General features: G+C 40.8%; 1 protein-coding gene across 3 annotated transcripts in view; it reads left to right on the top strand.

Moving 5' to 3' along the window:
* The window catches only part of Gng12 (G protein subunit gamma 12), a 123,320-nt gene that overhangs the window by 32,983 nt on the left and 67,712 nt on the right, over positions 1 to 22,625 (top strand). For all 3 annotated transcript variants that reach the window (XM_071617940.1, XM_027949562.3, XM_027949561.3), the window contains exon 2: positions 17,022 to 17,074. The gene's annotated coding sequence lies outside the window, so the exon portion shown is untranslated. The remainder of the gene's footprint in view (positions 1 to 17,021; positions 17,075 to 22,625) is intronic.

Genomic DNA, 22,625 nt, shown 5'->3' with positions numbered 1-22,625 from the left:
GGTACACCCAAGTTCAGAAATACTGGAACAACCAGAGTTAGCCAAAGGGGGATGTAGAAATGCAGGTTTCAGGCAGAAAGCTTCCTGAGTGTGCCAATTTTAGCATGGAAGGCTGACCCTGTGGAGCATAGGCCAGGTCATCTGAATCTGAAGTGGGAGAGTCATATACCAGGCTTTCCACATACCCTCAGCATTCACTGATTGTGACCTTCAGATTCTGAGAATAATTTATATATTTAGCTTGGCAAATAAATGGACGTCTTTTGTCAAGAAGCATTCGTGTTCATGACATGCACGAAGAAGGTGTTTTTTTTCAAACTTGGTCGCATGTTAAATTGTGAACATGCGTTTTTTAAAAAGTTCACAATATTACTAATACAGAAGCTGCAGAAACAAAACAGTAGAAAGAAGAGCCAGTTGTCAATGTCTTATTAAGTCCTGGACACTTATTGAACGCTTATGACAAGTAGTAGTCTAGCCCATGTGCACATTCTAATGCTGATTTCCGTGTGCAATTTTTTGCGTAGAGGGAATCAATTTGTCATCCTCTCTGTTGGTGTGTCTCTACATGGCCCTTTTCCTGGGTCTCACAGTTCACATCCTTCTCTTGTGATGGCCATAAAATAAACCCCTGCACTCTTAAGTGGTCATTGGCTTAACTTTTCATCCAAATACTAGACATTTGGGTTGTTTCCAGGGTTTCTCAGTTAGGAACATATTTGCTATAAACATTGTGTACAGAGAGCTTAGTCAGCAAGTTACTAAACACCTTCTGGAATGGGACTCTCTGCCAAGGTCTTTGAAGTGACATCAACTCATTTAATTAAGAGTTTCAAGAGCTGGCATTCAGGATTTCCTGAGACAGCATCTTATTCTTTGGCTTAGTTTGCTTCACACATTTAGTCAGCAGATATGTATGTAGGAGCGGGCATGGTGGTGCACACCTATAATCCCAGCTACTTAGGAGCCTGAGGCAGGAGGATTGCAAGTTTGAGGCCAGCCTGGGCAACTAAGCAAGACCATCTCAGAAGGAAGGGAGGGAGGGAGGGAGGGAGGGAGGGAGGAAATTTTAAAAGGCTGGTGATGGAACTCAGTGGTAGAATGCCCCTAGGTTCATTTCCCAGTATTGAGGAAAAAAGAAGATATGCAGTGCATGGAGGACTTGCAATATGCTGGGAGTGTACAGGCTCTGGTGAGCACGGTAGAAAAGTCCCTGGGTGCATACAGCAGCCAGTAGATGCAAGATGAAGCTGTGGGCGTGAAGGTTGTCATGGTGGCTCTACTGCCCCATAGGCATAGTCGGTCAGATTTCTGGGTAAAAGTACCCCTTTGTTCTAGGGACATCAAATGTCCAGAAACGACACATGGTAGCTACCTTACTGTAGATGATGAAGTTAGGGGCAGTCAGAATTGTAGACTATTAGAAAGCAATACAATTTTTATTATTTCTGAATTAGGTGGGACAAAATGATGGATAGTGTTTGAAGTTGCACGGTGTAGTTAAAAGCACAGGTTCATGAATTCAGATGGTTCTAGTTTTGAATTCTAACTCTGTTGTAGACTTTTGTTTGAGGGAAAAATGTTTAAATCTTCTGATCCTCAGTCTTGTTATCTCTAAATTGGATATAGTATTTTCTGTCCTCTAGGCTGTTTGTATCCCCAGTGCCAAGTACAGAACCCAGCACAGGACAATGTACCAACAGTTGGTTGTTAGCAGGAAAAAAAAAATTGTTTTTTCTTGATTGGTGGAAGAGTGGTTAGATATGAATGGGTAGAGTGACAACTCTAGATTGAGGAAGACCGAGGGCCTGTGATAAATATAAAAAACTTCAAGGGTAAATAATTATAATTATCATGTACTAATATTTTTTAATTAAAAAAGAGTAGGTCATATTTTCTCCATTAGCTAAATGTTTGCTAAGCAAAATTTTCTACTTCTAAGTCAGAGGAGACCAAATTAAGAAGGCATAAGCCCATCTTTTGTCCCCTCCTATTTATGAAGCCTATAAATAACAGAAAAGCAAAGCAGATGAATTGTAACCCTAAGGGTTTTCTCCACATCTTCAGAAACTCTGGAAGAGGAAACACTTCTGCTATTTGCCATTGAAGACCTATGCTCTTTTTACCCTTTCTATCCACCCTTGTGGTTGTGTTGAGTTGTTAAATTTTGGACTTGCTTTCTTGTGGTCACCAGATGACTTTCACAGTTGTGTGCCTCATGACCCAGCTTCAATGTGGAGAACCCAGGAGGCTCCTGTCACTGTGCCCCTGTCTTCAGTGAGGAAACAAAACCCTTTCCCAGTATCCTCCACACATTGCCCCTTGGGCCTCCTTGGGTAGGGCTCCACCCTTCCTGAGTTCTCAGCTCACTCCAGCAAACCTGGACGATTAGCAGGGCAGTGTTGAGGACTGTCTGCTGGGTGGCCAGTCATAGTGTTCTCACATTTTCACACAAATCAGCAGGAGTAAAGGAAAAAGTCAAAACTTTCTGATAAGATTTTGATATCTGTAATAAGGGAGTCGGTTTTGGGATTCTGTTAGCTTTAAGCTGAGTAGAAATGTTTTTGTGGCTATGTGTCTGTTTGTGGTGTATGGGAGTTTTGTCTGCTCCGCCCCCCTTTTGGAGATGGCAAAAGAATAGAGGAGTGAAAGTCAAATAGGGAAATATTTTCTTGGGTTAGTGCTGGGCCTCTGAAATGCTCCAACCCTGACTAATGCCAAAAACTGTATGCTGAAACCAGCCAAAGGACTGCTAACAAAATACTTCCTCAACCAAGCTGAGTGAAGAGAAAAAAAAAAAAAAATGTAAAACAGTGTTTGGGGAGGCTAGAGTAGGGGGCAGGCTGGAGGGCTGGCAGGGAAGCTTTGCAGAAGAATGCAGGAATTTGGGGATGTTCAGAATGTCACCAGTGCTGGTGGCTCTGCCATGTTAGGTGTTCAGAAAATGGAGGAAGAAAGGAAGCCATTCCACAGCCGAGAAGGATGCAAAGACTGCAGTCCAGAGTTAAATTACACACACATTATAGGAATCCAGATTTGTGATTTAAAGAAAGAAATGAAAGTGTTTTTGTGAGAGCTTTTGACTTGGATAACAAAATGCTTCCTTCATAATCCATATCTACCATTTTTCTCTTTTGTACAAACCACCCAACAACTTAAATTCCTAAACGAGTAAATAGAATTCCATGTCACATAGAAACTTTTAAACTCTAAAGGAATAGTTACATGTGTAAGTAAAAGTTCATCAAGTTGCATATGATTTATTGCATTTTATTTTAATTGAGGAGGTCAAAGGGCAGAACTGATACTCATCAGTGTTTTCTATTTGTATTCTCTCTGATGTTAGAATTTGACCAGATTCTTGAACTGTACTATGTCTGAATTATTTCTCAAAGATTCATGACTAAGAATATCTTGTTTTTCTGCAAGAATTCCAAAGTCTTGCTTATAAGATAGCTGCAGAAAGATTATGTTTTAAGAAAAGGAGAAAGGAGACAGTAGACAATAACCAGTTGACTGAACTCTCTGATGCTGAGGCTTGCTAAGAAGCCAAGCACAGGAAAGGCGAAATTCATGGAGAGAGATGGTAGTCTTGTGGGGTGACATTCATTGTGTCCCAGGAAAGAAGGCAGAAGACTGGGAGGATGGCTGCCTCTTGAGGCTAACACTGCCACTGAATGCATCATGATAAATGGGGATCATTCATGAAGGAAAACACTACTCCTCTGAAAAGCACCCATATTGGCCAAGTAGCCAGAAACCCCAATGTATTGGAGAATCCTGGTAGGAGGGATTTATAAACACTTCTGTGTCCTCTCTGAGGAGTTTTCTTAAAACAGTACTTTCTGTGCTCTTGTTGCGTGGAATCATGCAACAAAAGTAGTGTAGCCTGACCACTCGGCATTGAACTCTGAGCCAGCTATATTCAGAAATAACTGAAAGAAACTCCACCATTGCATATATAAGGCAGACAGGACCTTCTTGACTTGGTTCTGTGAGTATTTTTTTGAGGGTAACAAAGCTTGAAGTTTTTAGTAAGAGAAAACCACAGAAAGTGCCAGATGCTTAGCATAAATTTAAGTACAATCACAGTTTTCTATGCATTCAACCATCACACCATTGATTTTCAAGGCAGGGGGTGGCATAGGGCACAGTGGGGTGTTCTGGAGAGGGCAGATGACAGACTACAGGGGAAGCGTGTGTGTTTTAACAATCACACATTATTTTACGATTCACTTGGGAGAAGAGGAAATATTTATTTTCATAATACAAACAACAGAAAATCAAGTTCAACAAAATATTTCTGGCCAGTAAAGAATATGCATTCATTCAGGAATAGAAAAAAAATTATTGAATGCCTAGTCTGTGTCAGGCTTGCCTTAGGCACTGGGGGCATAGCAGGGAGCAAACAACGTCCTTTTCTCATGGAGTTTACATTCCGGTGAAGGGGAGGCCTCATCACTCAATACATAGAAAATAGAGTGCCAGGAAGTGCTAAGTTCTGTGAAGAAGAGCAAAGCAGGGCAAGGGAGGACAGAGTAGGGCTGTTCTGAAGAGAGGCAACTAGACCCCAAGCCTGTAGGCAGGGAGGCTGGGAGTTGGCAGGCCTCTGTATCTGTGGTAAGAAGTTCAAGCAGGAGAAAGAACACGTGTCAAGGCCCTGAGGCAGAGAACTGGGGGTCAGTATGGCTACGTAGAGTGAGTGGAGCCAGTTCCTATGGGGCCCTGTGGGCCCTGGGGTAGGCTTCAGTGGTGTGCTAAGGGAACTGGAGTTCTGAGCAGGGGAGTAAAGTAAATGACTGACCTTCCCCTGCTTCGTGGAGTCATCCTGAGGCAGTGAGCCAGAAGGCGGCCCAGAATCTAGGGGCCTTCTGTTGCATCTAGGCAAGAGGTGCTGCGGCTCAGACCAGCAGGGAGCAGAGGCCGTGTTGAGACATGGTTGGATTCAGGAGGTGTTTTGGACACAGAGCTGACAGGATTTGCTGATTGATTGATTAACTGGATGTGGAATTGGTGAAAAGTGAAACAAAGATGCAATGAGAAGTTGGGCTTGGAAGGGCAGAGCCTGCGGTATCCCTCTGCTGGGGAGCCCAGGAGAGGAGAAGCTTGGGGAGATGATGAGCATTTGGGTGTGTCCATTGTTATATTTGAGAGGCCTGATAAGGGATCTGGAGTTCAAAGAGAAGACTGGGACTAGAGACAGAGATTAGAGATTCATCAGATGTGGGGGAGAAGAGAGTGTTGAGCAAAGAAGCCTGAGAATGCAGATTAGTTTCCCAAGAAGGCAGGGCAAGGGTGTATCAGAATCTGGGTAGGGATAAAGTTTTTATGGTTATCAAAAATGGGTGTATGAGTCTTAAAAGGTTAAGAAAGACTGTCTGATATCATCAGCATCCACAGCTCTTCCTGGAACTGAGAGAGACATATTCACAGGAATGAAAGCTAGCTCTGACAATAGAAGATAAATAGCAGCTATATTTCTGTTCATTTTATTATTTATTTGTAGTGCCTCATGAATGCTAGGCAAGTGCTCCACTACTGAGCAACATCCCCAGTCATGTAGCCTAATTTCAGAACTAACTGTTCTGTTACCTTTCTCCTAAGCACTGTGCACATTTTAGTTATAGATAATTAGAAATAAAATAAGCACATCTAGGGCTACCCCCAACTCATTTATTGAAAACCTCTGGTGTGTCAAAGAGCTAATTTTTATAGGAAGGAAAACAATACATAGAAGAATAAAGTATAGCCCATGCAATCAGAGGCCCTTATAATCAAGTTGTCAACACTGATACACAAACAAATGAGAAATAGGAGACCCCTAAGAGAAGGGTTGAGCATGGAAGTGGCTAGTTTCACAGAATGTTGATTGCCCCAGCCACCTTTAAATCCCCTCCCAATATATGGTGGGTGACAGTTTTTGTTTTGTTTTTAGCTCTGGATTTTTGTTGTACTTTTCTGGTACAGTAAAAATATGCTTGTATACTCCCCCAAAGCATGGTCCACAGATTTCTACGTAATTCAAAATGTATGTAAAATGGGAAGGCCCATGAGAACGTCTAACGTTACAATCGACACTTTCCCCAGGAAGCACAGGTAGGTGCAGGAACAGGTGGGTGGTACTGGTGTGCAGTTCTCCTCCTGTTGAATTTTGGCCTTGAGGTCATATTGAACACAGCTGGGTTCTCTGTTAATGTTAATAAGCTGTGGATCTCTTAATGATATAGGAGGAAAACATGAACAAAGCCTTGGAATTGCTGTATCTTACCTACTCCTTTGATTGTTTTCAGCGACCAACCAAAACAAAACAAACAAACAACAACAACAACAAAAACAGTCAGTGTTCCACCATGTTTTGGTGGCTGTAGTTGAAGACTAAACCTTCAGTCAGGTCAGAGAACCCAGACCAGGGTGGGATGTTTTTCAGCCCACCTGCTTCTCATGTGAACATGGATCCTGGTGGACTTTGCTCACTGCCTCACCCGGGAGGTCGGCTCTTCCCTGTCAGAGGAACAGATCTGGCCGAGTGAAAACAAAACCTTCCATGGCTTGTTTTCCTGGCCTGGATGGGACAGTGCCCTCTGCTGCATCCTGCCCTGCTCATGCGGCCTCACTCTGTGTTCTGGAAATGACCTGAATATTTCTGTGATGACTCTCTCTATCTTGGTGTCTGATGGAAAGTGTGTCATGAAAAAAAGGGATGTGATTAGAGGACTAAGCCACATGGGCAAAATGATTATTTTGAACAGATAGCAAAATCTGTTACCCAGAATACACCAATAAAACTGGAAGTTTTAGAGGAAAACATAACTATGACATATATTACCAGTGGGAAATACTGCTAAATATTTCTCAGATTTTCCCCCATTTTTGAAGCTAATAAAAATACAGCCCTGTTTTCTTATAATTTTAGATTTTTCTTAAGTAGCTCTATTCAAGTGTGGTTGGATTTCAAAAAGACTTTTTCACCAAGAACTAACAAAATGTGTTGGATATGATTGCTTTTTGTCAGAGAAAGATCCTAAGGCTCATGTGTTCATCCATCCTGTGATTCTCGCCAAACAGCATGAGGCCTGGATGACCTTGGCTCAGCTTCCTGGGGTGCTTTTGGAGTCAAGGATGACTGGTAGGCCCTTGGCACAGATCAGCTTGAAGTCTTCCTGGATCTTCTGCTGACTGAAAGCCACGTTGCCTCCAGTCATTATCCCTGTTGTAGGAAAGGAAAATTAATTCTTGAAGCTCTTGCTTCCTTTTTTCAAACAAGGATTGTGAGCAGCAGCTGAGTTCCATTGCCTTAGTCCACAGCCCTGAAGGAACACTCCATCCAGTCCAGCCTGCGTCTTATCCACAGTCCCACTCACATTGTCTTCTGTGATTCTGTGTGTCTCAGTTTTCCACTACCACTTATTTGATGAAGATTTATCAGCCACCTTCTGCCTGTCCAATATTGTCATAAAGTGTTATCCTCTTGTGACTATTGATGGGAAACTGTAATGTGTTCTTGTTGCCTTTTAAATTTTTATAACTTTTGAAAGTAAGACTCTAAGCCATTGCAGCGAGTGAAGCATTCATTATAAGATCCCTAGTTAACCAAGATATATGAAAGTACATTTGCTTTCTATATCTAAGTAGACTTAATTTATTTTAGGAAAATTTTTCAATGTCAAAAGCTAAAGTTGAAAGAGATTTGGTTAACTCTCAGTTAATGACAACACTTCTCTGGCTAATTGATGTTTTCTAAAGGCATTAACTATGTAATTCTTGAGCATGAGAGATAGTAATTACTAGGCCTTCAGTTAGTCTGATGCTTTGCAAGTATTATTCAGTATGGATTATGCAGATGATGGTGAAGTCCCAGAGAGGCCTCCAAGCTGTTCCAGAGGATTCCATAGCTCAAAGGGTCCAGGTGAGCCTAGGTTGAGCATTGCGGGGGTCACACTTAACACGCCAGTTCCTACACAAATACCTAGATCACACATCTTATTGCCCACTTCTTGCACTTTACAAACTCAGATAACCAGCCATTTTGGCTGATATGACACTGGAGGGGATTCCTGGGATGGGGGACTTTCAGTGCTAAAACTGGAAAAATCCCAGGCAAGCTAAGATGAATTGGTTCCCAGTTCAGAATCAGGTTCATTTAGCAGAAAGGAATATCAATGTACTGTCTTCTCAAATGAGGAACTTACCTATAAATGGAGATAACTCCCTCTCCTCCTGCATTTGTGATGAGGTGCGCTCACTGTTCCCATCTGCTGGGTTGGGTAGCTTATTGGTTTTTCCGTGGACTTGGGACCGGCATTGTCTTCATTGAGGTTATAACTGTGAAGCAGCATGTTTTCTTGCCCTCGGGAGGCCTCTTACCTAAAGAGACTCTGACTCTTCCCTCTTGTCAATTCTGGATTCTTCCCATTGGTCCCGTGGTTCTCGCTATAAAGTTACCTGCTTAGGCTTTGCCTGACTGTTAACTTCCTATGGTAAGGCCTGTCTCCCATCTGGAACTTTTCCCCCACACTCTATGCTCCTTGCAGCCCTCAGGGTGCATAGAGACTCTTTTCTTCTTCTCTGTTAATCCTGTTCACATTTTAGTGTTGATATTGCTTCCTCGTGGAAGCCTTCCATGATCATCCCAGATATAGGTGAGGTGTTCTTCTCTGTATTCTCACACTGCTTGTGCTTACCGCTGTTAGATTATATGCCTCTAGAGTTGTAATTGCTTTTTTAGTTATCTGTATGACTTATTGTAGTCTTCTTGAGGAAGAGGGGCATTATATTGTTCTCCGTGTGTCCCCCAGCACCATCTACTCTACCAGGCACATAGTAGATAATGGAGCAGGGTGGTGGAAGAACCAACAAGCCACAAACCTCCTTCTTCTACAGTTTGCTTTGGTCTTGCCTTGTGGCTGTTGGTCACTGTTCATCCAGTTCTTCTTGAGATACAAAACACACTAGATTTTTCTCAAAAGACTCAGCCCTCTCCATTCAGGGACCACCATCCAGAGTAGTTAGGTCTTAGTTTGTCCTGTAAGGCAATGGGAACTTTATGAAAATACTTGAAATGGCCAGCTCAACAGATAAGGGTTACATAAACATCAGTGGGAAAGTGTAGGACCTAAGAGTGTATTATGTAGGTGGGGCATCAATGTTATGTATATTTGTATATGCATGGAATAAAATTATTTCTAACCAGGCTCCATAACCTGTAATACCAACTACTTGGGAGGCTGAGACAAGAGGATAACAAATTGGAGATCAGCCTCTATAACCTAATGAACCATTGTCATAAAGTAAAATAAAAGGGCTAAAAATGTAGCTCTATGGTGGAATGCTTGCCTAGCAAATACAAGGACCAGGATTCAATCTCCAGCACCACATACACAGAAATAACAAAATTCTATAGTGACAAATATTTCAATAAGATATGTAATCTTCCCCTCAGTTCTGAAGATCTGGTGGCTCACGGACTGTACTGTATTAAATTATGAATTTTAGATGTTTTTGTTTTATAATTTGATCCAGATTATTTTTCTTTCTCCTTAGTTAACATTAATCACTTCCTGTGAATTTTCCTAATATTAGGAAACAGCTGTTCCAATTTTTTTATGAGTTTTTTCCAGATGCTGACCAAGACTGGATTTTTGAGGAATGAGTTATATTGGAACTTGCAAATAAAAGCATAAACAGATATTTCTGCAGAATTTTAAAGATTTTTCAAGGTTGGAAACATTTGGATGTTCTTTAATACAGGTTGCGTGGTTTAGCTAATGCAGACTTCTGGCCTAAGAATGCACCAGAACTGTGTCATGATGAGGTGCTTGCCAAAAAATGGAGTGATATTGCAAAGAGCACACAGTTAAGACAACTTATACCACAGTGCTTTCAATGCTTTTATTTTAACCAGACTCTGCTTTTTCTTTAAATGGCTCTTAACTATATAAAACTCTCCTCCCTCCCCGCTCCAATGCTGAATTGGTGTAGGGTGCTTGATAATTTAAGAAATACAACTACAAATAAAAATGGTGTCTTGGGTACTTATCATCTACTTAAGAAATACAACATATTCTGAAATATCTGTGATAAAAGGTAAAAAGTAGAAAAGTATAAATTCGGGAGAAGAATGGTTTCACTGAGCGTAAGGATGAGGGAATCCTTGGGAGAAGACATGGCTTTCATCCAGATTTTTTTTTAAATAATAAAGGAAAACTTAATTTAGGTCTGAAGATGTTTAAATTATTTTGCTTGCTTAAAAAGGTGCATAAAGGTGGTTCATTATGTAAGCCATCATTTTTGTAGATTTACTAAATTCTAACTTTTCTTGAGCCTTCAGGGCAGCGAACCTGTTGGTTCTCTGATGCTTTGTGTTGGTTCTCTGATGCTTTGTGTAAAGCAAGGCATTTCCAATAAGAAATGCTATAGAATTGGTACTCTGAATAATAATCCATTTTGCACAAAATAATAATCATTTTGCACAAAATCTTTTCACAAGAATCCTATGGTTCAAAGAAAAAGAGACTGCAAAGATGGTCTTGGCCAAATCCAGCATTCAGGGACCCTGCCCAAGACATCAGACTTGTCTGTATCCCAGTTTCCTCTGATGTTCATTGAGCATTGTCATACTCCCCAGCTCCTTCACAAGGCTTGCTATGAAAATCAAAGTGGATGTAAATGGACTTTGAGAAGCAAATCAAAAGCCAAATGGTTTGCCAGTAAGCAATGCCATAGCTCATGAGGTTTAAATAAAATGTGGCAATTGCATATTATTTATTAAATAGCATATAAATTAAAAGATGTTTATATAAAAATTGCAAAAGTTTGGGGAATGCATTTGTAGCAAATACACATATTAATTGTGGATGATCATGGACTATAAAGAAGTCATTCAAATTTGTAATATCAAGACTCTAGTCCATAAATGAACAAAAAATATAAACATTATTTTTCAAGGTAACAAACTATGAATAAATAACATGAAAAATATTTATACTAATTATCTTAGAAAAGCAAGATAGACGTCACCTTAACAATACCATTTTATGTATAAAATATCAAGATCTTAGGAACTTCATTATTTTGTTGATATTATTTTTAGTAAAAACCCCTTTGAAAAAAGCAAAAAAAAAAAAAAAAAGTAATTCTACTTCTAAGAATTCAAGGGAGCTAGAAAAATAAGAGAAAGGAATGAAACAGCTAAAGCCCAGTGTGATTGTATTTATAATAACTAGAAGTAACTTAAATATTCAGCATTAGGAGGATGATTTAGTAAATTGTGGCTTTTCAACATGAAAGACTTTGAGTAGGTGTAGAAATACATACAAAAACATTTAAAATTTAAAGTGAAATAAGAAAAATAGTAGCCATCATTCATGGAGTTTGGCAGTACATGCTGACTTTTTTCTTTTTAATCTTTATAGCAACTATATATAAAAGGTATTACTAGTCCATTTTACACTTTAGAAAATTGAGGCTTAGAGTTCAATTGCCCAAGAGCAGCTTGTTAGCTGAGGATTCAATATTCACCCTAGAACAATCCACCTGCAAAACCTGTACTAGGTTTATTACCAGTGACATATAATCTGCAGACAGAGTCATATAAAAACACATATGCCTATCAAAAGTAATAGGCAAAAATAGATATCAGCACTAACATGGTGGGAATACGAGTAAATTCCAAAGAAGCTTGCCATACTTTTAAAAGTGCTACTGCCCTTTGAGTAGAAACATGGGGGAAAAGATAAGTTGAGTGTAATAATATATTGTTTACTCTTGACTTTTAATATAGTCTCTTAAAGTGTAAAAAAATGGAAATATATGTGTGTGTGTGTTTTTTTAAGATTTCACACTGAATTTGGCATTATCAGAATTCTCTCCCTACTCTTCAACTCATCTACACATTAGTTGAGAACATACACTGCCAGCTCCTCAATTAAGAACAGAATTTTAGTCTGTGCTTTAAGAATCCTGACCAGGTAGTAGAGTCCTGAGGAACAGACCAGACCAGCTCTTCCAGCCAGGAGCTATGGGGTGGTTTCCACTTGGTGAAAGTAGGCCAGTTCCCCCTCTCTCGGGTGTGCCGTCCCTGGGACAGAGCCTTTGCACAACAGGGCAAAATGTCAGCATTTTGCTTCCTGCTGTCTTTTAGCTTTGGAGCTCAGGACTTAATTTTTGTCTCTTTGATACATATGGCATTGCTTTATAAAGTCATTATACTTGCCAACAGCTAATAATAGATTTCTCTGATAGACTTAAGTATAAGGTTGGCTTTTTTTTTTCTTTCTTTCTTTTTTTTCCAGCTTGACCTCACCTTGGTGGAGCATATATCGTTTATTACTACAGTAGGGTTCTTTATGTGCATCAAAACCCCTTTTACATCTGTTTTGCCATTTGAAATAACATTATATCAGAATTTACGTGTGAAAACAAATAGACCTGACAGTGGAGGTATCTCCAGAGTTGGAAACATTCTCCAGCATCCATCTCCACAGAGTCCATTCAGGGTCACTCTTGACTTTGTTGGTGGGGAAATGGAAGCACACATAAATTAAATTACTTGTCCTGGTAGAGAAGACAAGCTAGAAGCAAGGCCTGTAGATCCAGTGTTCATGCCACTTCTGCCCACAGTGTCTATTGTCCTTGAGAATTTAAGTTAGATTTGAAACAAATATATTCAGGCAAATCAGAATCCAATTGCCATGTAAACTAAGATCTTCCAGGGCTCCAATTTTATAGTTCAGTAAACTTTGTAGTAATAAAGGAATCCAAAAAGTTGTCATGTATGTTATAGATAAGCCCTGGTTAGTAGAACTTTTTACAATGATGGAAAAAACCTATGTCACTCCACACAGAAGCCTCTTCGGTGGCTACTTGACCACTTGAAATGTGGCTCATGTAAATGAGGAAGTGAGTTTTTAATTGTACTCAATTTAAATTTAAATAACCATATGTACTAGTCTCTATTGGACAATACAGTTCTAGACTTCTTAGTGCTTCCTGGTCATCTCCCCTTGGATGTCTCAGAGTTAACCAGGTCAAATCAGAGTTCTAGATTTTCTTCCTCACTCAACCTGTTTCTCTCCTTGAGCAAGTGAAGTCATCATTGACCCAGTTGCTTGAGCAAAAAGAAAACCAATTTTTTAACCTTATTCACTGTTGTATCTCCAACATCTACACTGTGCACAGCACGTTATTTGCATTCAGTAAAGCTCTCAATAATAGCAAATTAATGTTATTATTTATTACCATCAGGGAAGGAGATGAGCTGGCTAAAGTCAAACTATAGATTTAGAATTTGATTGTTAATGACAAGATGATGCTGATATCCATGTACGCAAGAAACTAGCGCATGGATATCTTATAGTCTGGATGTATGGGTATCTTATATTCTGGAGGCCATGGAATGGTGAATGTTATGACTGATTTCATGTATCTGTGAGAGGTGGACTTGGCCACAGCTTTGGTATACAATCTCTGATGTGAGCTAGAAGGTGCTCTTCTCTCTCTCGAGGTCTGTATCTGTCCCAGATCTTGAAACTTTTGTCTTTTCCACTATTTAGAGAAAGAGAAGAGTGTCCTCCTACAAGGTCACTTTTCATAGTCATCTAAGAGGAATTTAGAAAGTAATGGAAAGAAACATACCATAGAATGCTAGGGCAGAGATGTCCAAGCCATGTCCAGGCAGCCAAAGGAGATTTTTCAACATGTGTCTTTTCTGGCATTCTTCCACTCTGACCAGCCAGAACCATTGGCATGCTGTTACTTAAGATCCCCATGCAAAGTAGAATGAGCTGATGAACTCAGTGAAGACATGATCAAGTCTGACAAGCTTTGGGTTACTTCTTTTCCCTTCATTACTGGGTGATTATCTCCTTGGCAATGGCTGCATTTAAAAGATGAGGTTAAAATAAAACTTGTTTGTTAAAGTTCACATTCAGAGGCTCTTTATCCTGGTATGTAATTATTCAGCCCAGCTTGCAGCCCTGTCTCCCATCCTTCCAGTGCTGTTCCAGTGTTTCCCTGTGTGCACCTTTATTGAGCATCTACTATACACTAAACATTTTGCTAGGTCTTGGAGAGACAAAGATGAGTTAAAAGAATGATTCTCAACCATCAGGGATTCTATAAACAAGTGCCCAGAAACCAGTGCATGAAAAACTGAAACATAAGAATTACTTGAAATAACAGGAAGCATGAGGGCGATTAGTATAGATGCTGTGGAACCTAGGTGATGGCAAGTACAATATAACTATGAAGAGTAAAAAAAAAAAAAGAAAAATAACTATGAAGAGTGTAGGCTCTGAACCAAACTGTCTGAGCTCATGAGCTGGCCCTGCCACTTACAAGCCTATGACTGTAGGCTACTGAATTAACTTTTGTACCTCAGTTTGCTCACCTGCTAAATGGAGCAATAAAATCTACTTCATAGGATTTCTAAAAGGATTAAAGGAGTTTGTAAAGCTTAGACATAGCTCCATAAAGACCAGCTTTTATTGTTATCAGCACTAGTACCACATAACTGTCAACTGAACTGAATGAATACTACTTGCATCTGTTACCACAAAGTTGTCCCTAGGCCAGCTGGGTAGTTCACAAGGCTTCCCAGGGGTGGTAACTTTTGACCCAAAGCATGAAGGTAAGCTGATGCTATAGGGAAAGGACATTTGACAGAAAGAACAGAATCCTCAAAGATACAGAGGAGGGTGGGGGGCATTTAGAACCCTGTTAATAATTCTAGGTGGCTAAGATGCCCGTGAGGAGCGCTTCAGTGTGGGGCAGGCACGAGGTCATGGGAACTTTTTTAGACAGGTTGAGGAGCTTGGATTGGACTATAAACCCAGAAGAGGCCATGGAGGGGTTTTCATCGGGTTCATTGCTCACTGTATGAGCTGGGTGGCAATACTCTGTAGCATGCTGAGCTCATGGCCTGTGATTCTGCAGCCGGTATGATTTAGGCATGGAGTGCATGTGTGGATCTGAGTTTGCTCACTGAGTTTGATTTTGGGGGTTGAGGGAGGCCTGTGGATTAATAAGGTGAAAGAGGATATATTTGCTTTTTTTGTTTTATGTACTGAGAATTGAACCCAGGGACACACTGAGCTACACCCCAGCCCTTTTTATTTTGAAACAGATCTCTCTGAGTTGCCCAGGCTGGCCTTGAACTTGGAATCCTGCTGTTTCAATCTTCTGAGTCACTGAAACTATAAGCATGGGACACAGCGCCCAGCACACAGGATATGTTTTCTTAATTCTTGTCTACTTGATTCTTCTGTCTGAACTGCTGAGACTGATGCAAGGGTTGCTATTTTTCAGACCCCTTGGAGAGTCTAATGAAAGGTATAGGCCCTTCCCTCTGACAGGCCACAAAGACAAGTATTTCTAGAGAGCATACCTTACGCTCCCTCCTTCTACCCTAGTCATCCAAACAGGCCCCCTCGTCTATCACAATCTTTCTGACCCCAGGCCTACCTGTGGTTTTCATGCTCCCACTCCAGGTTGGTTTTTAATTTAATTTGCCAGCACAGCCAATACCTGTTCCATCTACTGTCAATGCTATTATCTAACCGTGTTATCATGAGAGCAGACTTTGGATCAGTTGATGGTTATAATTAAAACCGAAAGTAATGATCTTATTTTGAGCTGTTCAGATTTAATTGAGTGCATAGTGGCTATGAGTATGCTCTAGAGGCAGACTCTGTCACCACCTTATAACCTCGGGTAAGGGACTTAATCTCTGTGTGCCTCAGTATCCTAGCACAAAGTGGGAATGATGATGTACTTCATAAGTTTTTGTGAGGATTAACCGAGGTAACAGGAACAAGAACAGGCCCTGGCATGTAGGAGTGCTGTATAAGTATTTGCTGTCACTGCTTTATGACTTTTATTAAAATGACACCATAAAATGGGGTAATGATGGATTACTAGGAGAAGGAAAACAGGTGAATAAAATCTCCATGTGGGCTGGACTTGCTTTGGAGCCTTGCCTAGTACCTGAAGGCCAAGAACATATTCCCTAAACCTATGCTGTCTAGTGTGGAGCTACTAGCCTGAGTGGCCAGCCTCAGTGGAGATGGACTGGTTCTTAAAGATTTGGTATGCAAAACAGAGGCAGGGGAGGATGTGGGGAGATGTAACAGATATGCATAAGGTAGCAGATATGCAGGAAGAGCAAGTCTAGAGATGTAATGTAGAACATGAGGACTGCAGGTGACAAAATCCCATTGTATTGGGGACTTTTATTAAGTAAGATTTTTTGCTACTCTTGTCACAAAAAAAGTATGTGAGATAATAGATATGTCAGTCATCTTCACAATACTATCCATCTTACTATCTATATCACATGAAACGTTCTAAACCTGAAATATACACAGTAAAATTTATTGAAAAAAAAGATGTAAAATATCTCAATTTTTATACTGATTATATGTTGAAATGATAATATTCTGGATAAATTAAGGTGTGTTAAATATGTTATTAAAATTAATTTCACCTGTTTCTTTTATTTAATGTGGCAGCTGGAACATTTCGTATTGTATATGTGGCTGGCATTATTATTTCTGTTGAGCAGCACTACCTGAAGCTCACTGTAACCAATAAGACACAACCTTGTGTGTTTTTACATGATCAGTGGCTACCATTGGAAAGTCTGGTGTGGACCAGTAGTTGGTTGATTGGTTCCACAGAGGTAGCCATGTCTTGGTCTTAGCCGAAGGCAGCTGAGGGACCAAGGCAAGAGCAGCAGTAAGGATTTCACTGACTTGGAGGGGTTTGGATGAAAACACTACCATTTATAGTTATACGGCCTCAGACTTACAGCACTCCCTGAAGTAGATGAGAGAATGCTCTCTGTTCAGGAAGTTGAAATACGTAGGCGAAAAAACACTCCCTATTCCATTTGGAGCCAGAAAAAGCTTTGTTAATCTTTAACTAAAAGAATAAATACTCAAAATCATGGCAGTCACTTGGGATTGAAAGCTCACTCTTTCCAAGTGTGACTGACTTATGGAATGTTTTGTTTAATTCTATTTCAGATTCGTCCTACCGTTAAAAACCTGAAAACGTTGGACCACACAAGTTCTTACTGGTAAGTTCTCTTTCATTATTAAAACAAAATGACCATATGACATTATTTTTGAAATGACATTCACACTTCTAAGTTAGAAGGATCCCAACCAGTACTATGACTAGATGTCTATTTATTTGCACGTTTTTTTTTCTTTCCCAAATGATTTACAATGTTTTCTTGCCTTAAACAGCAACCCATGTTCTTTTGCTAAGAACATGGGCAGGAAAGAGATTCATGAGTATGCCAAATACCATTAAAATAAAGACTTTTTTTTTTTTTCTTTTGGTAATGAAACTATTTCCAGGCGTCTGTTGATGGTCTGCTTATTTCAAGCAGTATCCAAAACAATAAAGTGTTTCTTTAGCCAAGGAATTCAGACAGTTCCTTGCAGTGTGTTGTAATGAAAATTGGCTCACAAGCTCCAAGATAGATATTAGGGCTGTACTCCTATTGGTTTTTTTTTTTTTTTTTTTTTAATCATCTGTCATCTCACCTAAATGTGATTGTTGTGTTAAAAGTTTGACAGTGGTAGAAAACATCCTTTAGAGCTAGGAAAGTAATGGTGAGGAGGGATACCAGGGATTGAACTCAAGATACTTGACCCCTGAATCACATCCCCAACCTCATTTTGTATTTTATTTAGAGACAGGGTCTTACTGGGTTGCTTAGCCGCCTCACTTTTGCTGAGGCTGACTTTGAACTTGCAATCCTCCTGCATCAGCCTCCTGAGCCACTGTGATTACAGGCATGCACCAACATGCCCGGCTATTAATGTGCTTTTTAAGTGGAGAAGTTTTTTTGGGCTTCTTGGGGCATCAGTTCCTGATAATACAGCTGTACTACTATGGTGTGTATGAGTTAGTTTTTGTTGCGTAACAAACGACCCCAAAATTTACTTACTCAAAATAGCAGTCATTTATGTATCTCCTAATTCTGTGGCTGGTTATTGATTTGGGATGGACTCAGTTGTGATTTGTCTGATTTCGGCTAGCAACTCTTGTGTCAGGTCCAGGTCAGCCAGCCTTTGTTTCTGGGATTCACATTGAAACCCAGCTGAAGTGATGAAAATGGCTAAACCACCTGCCTCATCGCCCTTCACGATACTCTTAGTTTGCTCATGTTGGTGATTGGGCAGGGTGTTGAGAGACAGGCACATATATCTTGAGGCTGAGGTTCAGAACAGGCACCGCAGTGCTTCTGAGGCTTTCTGTTTGCTGAAGCAAGCTCTGTGTCTAGCGTGGATTCAATAGCTGTAGCTATAGGCTCTCCTTTTGATGAGAGTTGCTGCAGAATCACAATGCAAGGAACCTGGTTGCAGGGAGGAGAAGAAAACTGTAGTCACTTTTGCCACCTGCCATCATGTTTCTGTGTCATATGAAAACAGCTTTGTAAAATTTAGAAGCCCATAGACAGAGAGAGGTCTCAGGTTAGACTCCTGTCTCCCAGCCCATCCCTTCTCCCCATTCTGGTGGTCAGTACCCTATAACCCATCTTACCGTTTGCCATCTGGCACACCTAGTAGGTTCCTAGGTGATCCTCCCAGTCCAGGTGTTTACCCTTCAGGCCTCCCTTCATTCTGCATGGTACTGCCACACCAGTTGTCCTTCAGTTTATATTTTAGGATGTTCCTGTGCTCAGAAGCCATCCCTGCCTTTCTCCTTGCCATTCATCACACCAACCTAGGCTCCTCTCTCTGGCTTCTCAGTTCTCTTGCTCACCTCCTACCGGTCCCTTTATTCTTGCCAGACTAATCTGTTCATCATTTCTCTTGAGGGCATCTCATTTTGATTATTCTTTCTCCACTTAGAAATCCTTCCCATTTTGTGAGGCCCTGTAGAATCTTCTCTCCTCTGTAACGTGGCCTTACTCCTGACAACTGTGATCTCCTTCACTCTGACCTCTTTCAGAACTGAGCTGTATCATCAGTGATTCACTCTTCTTTTACCTTGGCTAGTCGTACTTCCTCATTGCTTTGTTAGTTCTTCGAGAAGGTCACGTGTGTCTTCCTCGTGGTACCTTGCACAGTACTGAGACTCCAGCAGGTACACAGTCAGCCAGAAGCACCATGGACCAGCAGCTCATCAGAATCACATGAGGCACCTGTTGAAATATAGACTCATAGTCCTTCCACTGGGTCATCCACATTCGTTAAGTGGACCCCAGGAATCTTAAAGCCCTCACATAATTCTGATGTGATACTGTGCGGTTGGCAACTTGTTATGGGGAGAACAAGAAATTTATGTAAAACCTGGCTTTGAGCCTGGTTCTGGGACCTTACAAATCAACCTCCCTGAGCTACAGTTTCCCCAGCTACAAAATGGGAATAATATTTAGCTTGATGATTACTAGGAAGATCAAAAAGAACAACATTTATAAAATGCTTTATAAACCATAAAATGTAATTAACATAGCATTAATTGATTGTGGATCTCTAGCCAGTGTTATGAAAAAGACAGTTACATGCATGCTGGAAGTGTAGGAATAGGCAGAGTGGTTGAGTGGTAATGGAGGGGATGGTGGGATTAATAGTCATAGCAGCAGTAGTAATAATTATTCTTCTGTGTACTGAGCATTGACAGTATGCCAGGTACTGTGCTAACAGCTTTACATAGATTACTTGAGATATACAGGCAAATTGCCCCGTTCACTTGCATCTATACCATTTTTACAGTGTATTCACCATTAGTGAATTATTCCAGTGTTTTTTTAACTCTTCAAAATTCCTTGTTAAAATGTACTAGTTCCTGAGAAAGGAAGGGCTTTTTTTTGTATCGGTCATTGACAACTTACAGGCAAGTACAAGGTCCTATAGAGGTGTGAGACCTTTGATTTGGTGGAGGACTTAAGAAAGGGAGGGCAACCCAGAATATTAAGAGAGGGTAGGTATGGGTGCCTGGGGATGGACCTGAGAGAGCCCAGCTACCCAAGGAAGGGTGGAGCATGCAGGCGGAAAGCAAGAGAGTGGGAAGAAGAGGGGAGGACTAGGATGTTTGCTGACGTGGCAGTTTGGCTGAGGGATATACCTGGCCCACCACCCTCAGACCGCTCAGTTGGAGCTTCCCTCTAATGACCTCCATAATAGCGTTTGTGAAATTGTCCTCCACTGGTGTTTGTGACTCCGTGTGTTTTACATTTTGATTGCCATTGATCTAGACTGTGTGCCTGTCCTCTGCCAAAGATTTTTCAGGTGTCTTTTAAATAGTCATATAACATAATGGGATTCAGAAAAATAAATAAGGAAGGAAATGTATGGGGAAAAACAAGTAGGATAAAGTCAGAAATAAAATTAGGTCCCAGTATGTGATGGGAGCCTCTTCATTTGGTAGCAAGTCCCAGTCTTGTCCCTGGTCTTCTGCACAGTCAGTACCAAAAGGATAACTCACACAATTAGCAATTTATAGTGGCTAGGAGGAAAGAAAAAGCACACTCATTACTCACAAGAAGCAAGGTTAATTGTGATTTAAGACTCCAGGAGATTCTACAGAGTGCTCATAAACATGATAGTGCAAAGGGTAACACAGAGTCCCTACAGTAGGGAGAATAATTAGTCCTGCCCTCAGTGGAGGCGATTGATGTGACACCCAAGTATAGTGCAGGAGAAACTTCCAGGCCAGCTGTATGTTTCTCCACTGGCCTTGCTTTACCCCAGGACAAAACTTAATAATTTCAACTGGAATAACAAGTATATATATATTCATATCCCTGCTTTCTCTGTCCTGCTTCTGATGGACATCACAGATTGTCATCACACTTGATGCCAAGTCTTGGCACTTGGCTGTGGTCCAGGTTTGGCACCTGGGTTGACATTTCACTTACTATCTTTATTCCAAAAGAATAATAGACAACCTTCCTGACAATACTCTGGGCATTCTGTTTCTCGCAACTCCCGATTCTTCTAGCTTATGCTGCCATTTGCAGAATGGCTTCTCCATGCAGAGTTGACACTGCCTCTGTGTGTTTTGACCCGTACAACCTTCTTCCTTTGCACCACATATATCCTTGTTTTGGACCCCACAACTCTAGGCCATTTCTTACACTGACGTGTTCAGTACCTCTTGAGGGCAAGTGTGTTTTGAGGGTAACCAGCTATAAACTGTGTTACCATTGCCCACTGCAAGGTCTCTTCTCTAGGACTGACTTTCATAAACATTGCAGAAGGTGGCATCTGCTTGGAGGCAGCACTGTTAAGATGAACCGTTGGTGCAGAGGGTGGTATGTGGTTAGCCTGGACTTTTTGCAGTAATGTCATAGGAAGAAGGAATTTTAATTAAGTCAGGTTTATTTTCAGAGAGAAGTCCAGAATTCTAAAAGGACTATCTATGAAGGGGAATTTCCTTCGGGACTTTATTTTCCTTTAGATCAGGTTTATTAGTTTGAATTATTTTGGTTGCAATCAATAAACTCCAGCTTAAGCTTGTTTTTTGACTTAGGTGACTGGTGTGTTCATGCTGCCCTGGCTTTAGGCACAACTATTCAGTGGCTCAAGAGATATAATCGGGCCATTCTGTTCTCCCCTGCTCTTCTGTTTAACTTCATCAGCTGTGTTCTCATACTTGCTGTCCCTCATCACAGTGGCAGAGGTACCTGTCAGCAGCAGCCACCATTCTCACAGCTTTAAACCCCAGTGAAAAGCAACTCTTTGCCATAGTCATAACAATAATACCAAGGAGTCATCTTGATTGATGGTTGCCTGTCTGAATCAGTGTGGCCAGTATCTCTTTGATTCAGGCATGTTCCTGTGTCCCATGAGAGGGCAGATTCCACCAGCATCACATAGAGGGGTTTCCCTGTGAAAAAAAAAAAGGAGGGATTTTGTTACTAGAAGGAAAGAAAAAGAATGCCAAACAGATAAAATTTCCATGTACCAGAAATTGTTAATTTGGAATCCATTAAACCTGAAAAGTTGAAAATTAGGTTCAGCCTTGGTGGCATTGAAAGACTGTTTCAAGTTTGATATCAATTGTGAGCATGTGTCCAAGATGAGTGACGGCCCGCCCCACTGCAGGGTCTGGTAGGCAGCTCGGCCTGAGGATCTCAGGCTGTGGCCTGAGGATCTAGAGCGGTCATTCTTAACCTGGAGACAGTGATTAGGTTTTGGTGTATTTCAAACCTTCTATAATTATTTATAAAATTATGCATGTATGTGCTTGCCGTTTTGACTTCAGAAAGGAATCAGGCTTTCTTTCCATCATTTCTTCCTTGGACTCAGCTCCCCTGCTGCTGAAGAGCTATTGCTCCACTTTCTCTGGCTGTTTTAGATTTGGCTGGCTTGGTCTTAGGCGTTCGTCTCAGGTCTTGGCTCCACTAGTGAAGTTTAGTGTCCACGATAAACACAGCGACTGATGGAACAGACACGGTGATGTCAGTGTCTGAGCACGTTACATTAAATTATATGTTGAGGTGTTCAGACTTATATGTAAACTTTTCACAGTCGCAGTTACAATTTACCTAATGCCAGACTCTGCCAAGCATCCTATGTGCATTATCTGAACTACTTATTTATATACAGGGCTCTAATCCTGAGAACCTGGTCCTTTATACTACCCTCTGGTGGAACCAGCTCCTTCCA

Source organism: Marmota flaviventris, chromosome 10, assembly GCF_047511675.1.
Source record: "Marmota flaviventris isolate mMarFla1 chromosome 10, mMarFla1.hap1, whole genome shotgun sequence".
Classification (NCBI taxonomy): Eukaryota; Metazoa; Chordata; class Mammalia; order Rodentia; family Sciuridae; genus Marmota; species Marmota flaviventris.
This window is presented reverse-complemented; position numbering and strand designations above follow the sequence as displayed.